This window comes from Pinus tabuliformis, chromosome 9 (genome assembly GCF_031772625.1).
Source record: "Pinus tabuliformis cultivar Carrire ecotype Pingquan chromosome 9, CPIR1, whole genome shotgun sequence".
NCBI classification, from domain to species: domain Eukaryota; kingdom Viridiplantae; phylum Streptophyta; class Pinopsida; order Pinales; family Pinaceae; genus Pinus; species Pinus tabuliformis.
In genome coordinates, this window is record NC_142307.1 from 899,720,941 (window position 1) to 899,730,109 (window position 9,169).

Here is a 9,169-nt window from a genome sequence, read left to right on the forward strand (position 1 = left end):
CATGTATGACTCTTGAAGCGAGCCGGAAAAAGTACAAGAGGACTTGTACAACTATCACTACTTGGTTATCTGTCATCTTGCCTCTGTACGATGAGCTTGTTACTCTTAGTCCATGATACATTGAAGGAAAATGCGTACTATTCGAAGTGAACCTTGGTGTAAACACAACTCTTGCGTGCTAACTAGTGTCACCTTCTCTAGTTGATTGTTTTTGGGTTAACCCTTGTCAGCTCAATCAAGTAGAGTAAGGTGAGGGGGAAAACCTTAACAGGGATGTCAAAGATATAATAAACTAATTCTCTGCTAGAACAACCTCCTCTTCTCTCAATAACTCAGGATCCATCTTCCACCTTTGAAATGAATAAGTGCTATGCACAATGAAAATGAAAAATGAAAGGTAAAAAAATTCAAAATGAAAAATAAATAAGGGGAAAGAAGAGAAAGGCTTCCTATGTAGGGAGGTGATGCAAGTAACTCCGTCGAGGTACTGACCAGGTTCGCTGGTAGTGAAGCCATGCTTGTGTTCCTATGTGACTCCACCGGGGTACTATCCAGGCCTGCTGGAAGTGGAGCAACACCAAAGATGAAACTAAGACTTTGATGACTATACTGCTTGTGCACCTATATACCCCTCAACCCCAATCGAAACAACTGTGTTGCCTTGGCTTGGAATGTGTGTCAATTGACCAAGGGCTTGGCAGATGCTACATTTTACAATCAAGTTAGTGTGAAACCAAGATGAGCTAAGAACTGAACATTACTTTTGGAAGTGTTAGACTTGCTTTTCATGAACAAGGTCTATGCAGAGAGCTGGAGTTCTACCAGTGTGTCACCAAGTGTTGTAGCGGCTACAACCACCCTCCAAAATTTTTCCTTAGCCTGTTTTGGAGCCTCCCTACCAACCTTACACAACACTTTGTCTTGCTTTGTCAAGTACTCAAGCTTCAGTGTTTTCCTTGCACAAAGGCAGCCTATCAATCATAATCGATCCATTCCCCTCATAGGCTGCTTACCCAGACTTGGTCCAACTGTAGGTTGAGTAGCTTCCCATGGAAAATTGTACATTTCTAGAGGGCGTCCAACCTTCCCTCCAGGAATTGCGCAATCCTCTCTAATAACCTGCTAGGCTCCAGGATTGGACAATCCTGCCAACTAACCCCCCCAGCAGGATTTGTGCAAATTTTCTCAGCAGCAGGCTATTCAGCCTAGGATTTGTGCAAATCTAGGTAGCAGTTAGTTGCTCTACCCAAAAATTGCACAAAAATCCTGGGTAGCCAGCCCTGCTCCAAGCCAAGAATGTGCATTTTTCCTGAGCAATTGAATACTCGCATGCATGAAAAATCCGGTTGACTAGTTCCACCAAGGACCGAGGAGACTTGACTTGCGTGCATGCATGACTTGATCTTCCCAAAATAGCAAGAGAAAACATGCAAAAGGCATCCCATGATTCATGGAGCTATTTTTAGCAGCCAGGGGTTATATGCAAAGTTGTTTTAGAATTTTCCCTCCAAGTGTCACTTTTCCTAGATTTGTTGCATGCACGTCATAAGGCCAAACCTATTTATTCGACGCATCAAATCTCATTCATTCACATCGATATTAGAGCATTGACATCCCACAGCACATCCAAGACTCTTCAAGGCATCCGGCTCAGCTATTCATGAGTAAGTGGCCTCAACTTGTCTTTTTCAGCATTTCTGTCGCTTTTTGTGTATTCGCATGTGTGAGTGTTGTTTTCCTAATTTCTTTGAACACATGCTATCATTTACATGTATTCTATCTTGTCCTAGCTTTGTTTCATTTTTTTTTGCTATCTCACTGCTATCGCATGCATGAAACTATTTTGCACGGACTTTCGCCCAACCGACGAACGACCTCACCGAGATGCATGTTGATCTGTTTGCTGAATCTTCCATTCATGTTTTCAATGCACTGTTTATCACTTCTGCTATCACTTAGTGTCACCATGCATTTCATCGACTTACTTGATTTCAATTGCCTGTCGGCGAGTCGGGCCAACCTTGGCCCAGTCTCTGCCTTCACCAAGGCTAAATTGTGCAATATGGGGAAGGAAGGCTCACCTTCCTATCCAGATTTACGCATTCTGACCCAACACTAGCCTCCTAGACTATTTTTCACATTTCTGGAGGATAGTGGTTGCTTGGCCCAAAAATTGCATGAATCTATCCCTAGGCCAACAGTCGTTCTCGGTTGGGATTGTGCATTGCACAATCCTAGCAGCGAGTTGCCCAAATGGATTGTGCATTTCGCATATCCAGTAGCCAATCTAGCCTCCTAGACAACCCAAACTGGCTTTTTCATAGTTATGGTAGCCAATCACTCAGCCTCTCAGTGAAATTTGTGCAATCTTTCTCATTAGTTTCCCAGGTATGTGCTATGTTCGTCCCCGGATTTGCTTTGTTTTCACTGACATATTTCTTTCCATGCATGCTACTTGTTTCCAGATCTTTCATGGATTCATCTGTCTCAATGGCTTCCAAGAGAACAAGATCTCAGTGTTTAGGAGAATATAGTATCTACGGATAAATACTAATTCCCTAGATAAGTAGTTGTATCTAGAACAACAGTTTAAAGTATTTTAGACTTTTCCTATAAGCAATAGATAAGATGAGAAGATAGAAGGCCTACCTGTAGTTCCACTTTCCTCTCATCTTCCTTGTATCAGTTCCATCAATCCTTCCCATGCTTAATTTGCTTGAGAAGTACCCTGTAAACACAACAGAAGACAAAAAACCGATCAAAGCATACTATCTATTGAATATAAGTGAAAGGAATTAGATACAGTTCACACACATAAGCATTATAAAATAATACAAACATATGGAAAAAAGGTTCAAACACTTTATTAGATAGAAGAAGGAATTACGACCATTGGTGTCTGATTCAAAGCCATTCCTCCAGCTTGGATCCCATCCACATCACATCAAAATCGTGACAAACTTGTAGCATCACAATACTTGCTTCAAAGCCAAATCTCATAGCAACATTATCTCCTTACAATTCAACATAATCCAGCCCTTGATCACTTAGATGAGTGGTCACTTTATAGAAAGATGAAGGATTTTTTGTCATTAATGGTGGCATTGAATGGCATTCTAGAATTAGTTCCATGGAGGAAGGGATGAGAGGAAGGATGCACCTTAACTCATTCCTCATCCATTTTCGAGCTCATAGGAGTTGATAAGTGAGGGAACCTTCTAGATGACTCCAAAAGATAAGAATATTCCCCAAACCCTATGTGAATTTCGCTCATTCTCACCCAGCACAGTTGAAAGGAAGCCTAAGTGCTCTATAGAGCACCCTAGCAATGGACCCAACTACTCTACGGCGCACCTTCATAAGGGCTTACTTGTGTTGGTCCCTCTAGAGGCTATTTCTGGATGTCTTCAAGTCATGAAACTATTTGGGAAGGAGGTATTCAAAGGGGTGACTTGTTTAGGGCATGAAGCAGCTAAAATTAGGGTTTGATGAGCCCTAAAACACTGATATGGATGTTGGGATTTGATGTGCCCAAATGGATCTGTAATAGCTGCCCCCTAAAGCATGAAGTCAGAAAAATTCCAATGTCAAATGAAATTCTTTACGATGTGATGAGGAGGTATCAAAGTGGAAGGTGACCTGCATCAATTACAATACATATGTCATGATATTTGATTTTACATGAATTGCTAAGGGAAGGCATACCCATGCTCAGCTTACAAACTTTCATTATATGTACATAAACATTCATCTACATATATAGACCCATGATCAAAATGACCATCAATGTAAAGCCATTGTCCATATGATTTAGTACTCTTGAAATCACAGACTCAAATCAATGAAACTAGATCCGGGGTCTTATTATCTCATTCAATCATTTGCTCAATTACGAGTCTAACCATGTGAATACGTGATCTGAAGTCGAACATGGGAAGACACCATCTGATTACCAGCCAATGATGTAAGTCCTTAATAGATGCGAGATAAATCACTGATAATGATAATGATCCTCAAGGTACTGTAGTACATTCTGCATGGTCTGAATGAGTGATTTGATGTCGAACACCATACCAAGTCTTTCGGTCAAAGGGCATTGATGTATGCCTATCGTCGGAAGTGAGAAACCTGCCATTGATGCATGCAAGCTTCAAGGTATTGAATGGGTGTTTCTAAGTCAACTTCTTGGATAATGAGCTGATGTCGACAAGAAGTGACTCATCGTAGGAGGGTCTTGATGTATCCCACATTAATGACACGAAACGAGTGTAGTGTTTTTGGAGATGGAATTTGACTGAAGACACAAGGTTCAGGATGGTGGTGATGAAAATGAAGGTTTATGGTTTTGTAAAGGATGACTTCTCTTGAACATATCAGCGACACTGAATGAATTGGCAGCATTGACCCAAAACCAAAGTAATGGATGGTGTGATAGACCATAGGTATGATATCCATCAAGCAGATAACCCAACCCAAATAGTCTGAATTAATTGGAAGCATTGACCCAAAACTAAAAGTGATGGATGGTGTGATAGACCATAGGTATGATAACCATCAAGCAGATAACCCAACCCAAATAGTCACAGTTATGGAATGAAAGTGTCATGTTCAAGAGCAATCTGCTACCATAAAGTGGTTTTTCTCGTTTTTCCCATTTTCCCCAGTCATTGCTGACCAGTACCTCTTTATTTTTATCAAGCTTGAGGAGGATAACATATGCTTGTTTTATAATTCCACCCTTCAGGTGAATCCATCGCTATGTGATGTTTTAATGAGTCTAGCGAAGGTGAAATGCGATCTTCTCTAGATGGACAAGTTTGTTGCTATTTGATGTTTTAACAAGTTTAATGACAAAGATAACTCAGTCCTTTTCATGTTAGAGAGTTTGAAAAGGGACAAAAAGAAAAATCCACAAGTTCTTTTTCATAAATTAATATCTCAAGCCCAAAAAAGCATAAAATAATAAAAAAGAGATATCATTTCCAATTCGTTAACAAGATGGAAAGGACAAGTGCTCGACAATCTTTTCATATTTAGAGACTCTAAAAAGAGCTTAAAGAGGACTCCATTTTGAGGAATGAGTGGTGTCTAGGGTAGCAACTGGTTCTGGTGATGTTGGAACTTCTCAAAACATTTTGATTTATGTGAAGAGGCTGTCTAATAAGACCACTCATTGTAACTATTCCTCAAAAAGGTAAAACAACCAACTGAAAGCGTATGATCGGCCAAAGGGATGGTGGCAATGGTATGAAAACAACCAAGGCTCATCTTACAAAAGAAGTTGATAGAATGGAAATCACGAGGGTTAAAATGGAAGTGGGTTCATTTTTAGACAAGCTTGAACCATAGGGAGCTGTGCTTGGATTCAGTTTCATGTTTACACAAGCTTAAAATGAACAACCATGCTTGAATTTAGTTTCATTTTTACACAAGCTTGAAACGAAGAACTATGCTTGAATTCAGTTTCATTTTTACACAAGCTTGAAATGAAGAACTATGCTTGAGATTAGTTTACATGCCCCCAGGATGATGAAAGGGAGAGTCTCCTGTAACCAGATGGAAGTTGTTGCAGTGAAGCAGGACGGTTATCCAACACCTTTTTGGCTTCGTCTAGATAGGGACAAAGGTGAATGGGGTGATTCCCTTCACATAACCTACAGGGAAACTTAACTTTACCATTAGGTGCATTCTCCCTAAGCCTCATTGCATTCACCTAAGTAGACTACTCATGGCTATTAGGTGGATGGAATGAAGGTTCATTTACGAGATCAAGTGAAAGACTCGACTGGGATTTTACGAGATCTAATCAAAGACACGAATTGGAACTTTGCTTCCGGGGACCTTGTTTCATTTTTTAATGAGCTTGACACAAGACAAGGAACTATGCTCATACTCCTTGTTTTCATTTTTAAATGAGGTTGAAACAAGGCAAGGAACTCTCCTCATGGACTTGTTTCATTTTTTAATGAGGTTGCACAATAAAAGAACTATCCTCATATCCTTGGTTTCATTTTTTTAATGAGGTTGACACAAGACAACGAATTATCCTCACGGGATATGTTTCATTTTTTAATGAGGTTGGCACAGTAAAAGAACTATCCTCATATTCCTTATTTCATTTTTTAAAGAGGTTGACACAAGACAAGGAACTATCCTCATGGGAACTGTTTCATTTTTTAATGAGGTTGACACAGTAAAAGAACTATCCTCATATCCTTGGATCAAAACCCATAAGAGGTCATGAAGGAGATTTCTGGTTCCAATGCCCCCAGTACATGATGTACAACATCACTGAATTGATCGTTAGTTGATGTAGGTATGGAACAGGTCGCCACATAATTAACTCGTGGCGGGGATGATACCATTGGTACAAAAGGACCATTTAGGGAAGATGGTTGACTAGAAGCCATATTTGGACTAGGAAATTAAAGCTGGTAAACAGTGACAATTTTGCCTTCATGCAGGAAACAAATCACTCGAAAGAGTGTTGAAACAATAGCTCCCATGTCATAAACATAGTCACGCCCAAGAAGTAAATTGTAATCTAAAAGGCCTGAGACTACCATCACATTCAGATAAACGATTCTTCCTCCCAAAGTAATAGGTAATTGAGGGAGGATCCCTAATGGTTGACTAGTTCCTCTATTAAAAGCCAATAGATTCTAGGTAACAGGCACAAGCGGCAGTGAACCGAGCGCTTGCCAAGTAGTTGAGGAAATGATACTCACTAATGCACCTTCATCTATAATAGTGCCAGATACAATCATATGACAAACTTTTACTATGATCTGGAAAGGCACATAAGAAGGAAGACAGAATCTTGCCAATCGATTCCAATCAAAGGAAGTGACTAGACTACTTGGAGGGGGTACTGTAGAAATGGGAGAATTAACCCCTTGAGTTACAAGAACTGGAGGATTTTCCTCCTATCTTGATGGAACAAGAGGACTGCCCCCAAGCTCATTAGAATCCGAAGAAACAAAAAGAACTTGACTAGTATCATATTCACTCTCTTCGGGAAAGGTACAATTAACTGAAGGTGAAATTGAGTTAACTATTTCCTTGACCTTTTGATTTAGGTCAGGTATAGACTCATAGGATTCACTTTCAGAGAGAGTGGTGTTATAGACATTTTTGTGCCTTACAACAATAAGCATGAAATGTCCATAATATAAGCGATCCAAAGTCCCTAAACATGTTGTTCCTACCCCTAGAGGAACAAGGCTAACAAACCACAGCAATTCACAGAAGTTCTCCACCAGAAACTGCTCAAAAACAAGTCAATTCAGGATCAATTCAGAGGCTCCACTAGCTGTCTGCGCTGAAATGAAAAGTCTGCACTGGCTACCTGCACTGCAACGCAGGTAGAAGCACTACCAGGGTGCGCTGAGCGGGAATTGACAAATGGCAAGTTCATTCAACAAGGTGTCAAGACCCTGGAAGCTTCCAGAATCTTCCTCAATGACACTTGCCTCAGTGAATTCGACTAGTGATGAGTAAGAGGTCCTCAATCTCCAAGTGGAAGCAAGAACTGACAGAGGGAGAGGACACTAGTCAGATCTCAAGCTGACTCATCCTCTCTCCAAACATCTATATATGGATCTCTCCTCCATGAGATCTAGGGGCTGGAATTTTGTTATTGCAAAGAATTGCTGTTGGTTTGAGACTGGAATCATTGGGTGCTTAATGCTTTGAAGGAAGGTGAAGATAGGAATTTCATTTGTTGGGAAGGAGATGCTGGATTGGAGCCCTCTGGGTTGTATCTCTTCCTGAACCTTGTTATTCATCAATAAAGCTATCTTGGTTTCTCCTATATGCTGATGTGTCTTTGATGTATGATTGCATTAGTATGTTTAGTTTATTTCTCATCCTGAACTAGTTATGAATATGAATCTATGTCTTTGTGTAGTGTTCTCTTCTTGTGATCTTGCAGAAACCTCTTGAAGCTGGGCGAGCGAGAAGGCAAGTAGCTGGGAACTCTCAAAGAGAAGAGAAACCGGATCGAGGGACAAACGGAAGACACCGGTTAGTCCATCCATCTCTCTTCATTCTTAATTCATAAAGGAAGAATACTAGAATAGCTGTCTCTGTTTGTTGCTAAGGCACTGTCACACCTTAGGTGGATAGGATCGTCCTGCATAGGCATTTTTCCCCACAACAAATTGGCGACTCCGTTGGGGAGATCTGTTTAGTCATTTTATTTGTGTCTCTATCATTGTTTGTTTCATAGAATCAACAACAACAATCGAACTGCATCTGCTATTCTCAGATGCAAAGTAGACAGCTGCTGCTTTGATCCAATCACTGGATTTGTCTATGATCTGAACAATGGACTCACAAATGATTTGATGATCCTTTGTGATAGATCTTAGCCCTTCCTCAAAGCATCCCTTTGATTGTACCTTGCTTGTTTCTTTGATTTGGCCTGAAACTGTAGATTAAATAGCAAACTGTGACCCAGAACCCAGTGAGAAACTCTCGTTTCTCCTTCAGCGCAGACCCTGTGAAGAGGTTCTTCATTTCAACGCAGGTCCCGTGAAGGCTACCTGCGCTGAATGTCAAAACCCCTGTGTTGAGGGTGCGCTGATCCAGTTAGGCCTTGTGCAGCTGGGGTTCTCTGCTCTGTTTTGCCTTGTTTTGATCTCTGATTTTTGCAGCCTGTAACCAGCATAGGTACCTGTCTGATAACTCCTTTTCTCTGCTTAAATTCCGCCTCCTTTTGTACAAAAAGACTGTGAGTGTTTTTATGTGTTTGTGGCGTCATTTACAGTTTTCCTTTGCAAGAGTGAAATAGTCATCCTGTAGCCCTTGATTCAGATCTGTTGATTGTGATCTTAGGAGAGAGTTCATTGGCTGTTTACAGTTGATTATACATTTACTTTTGCTTTTGGTTTGAGTTTGTCTCTTTTAAGTGTCGAAACAAGTATTCATTTTGAAAATCGTTAAGTGTTGTAATCTCTTCTACCCTTTGTGATTTCGAAAAAGTAAACTTGTTTGTATTTGTCATTTAAAAGCAAATTCAAAGTTGTACAAAAAGCTTTCTTTTTAGGCATCAATACTAAGAAAGCGGAAAACAAACACCTGCATTGTGCATTTGCATTTTGATAGTTTGCATGCTTGATTTAGGAAAAGTGCATTAGAGTGTGCTAATTGCTCTTTGAGAAAAGAT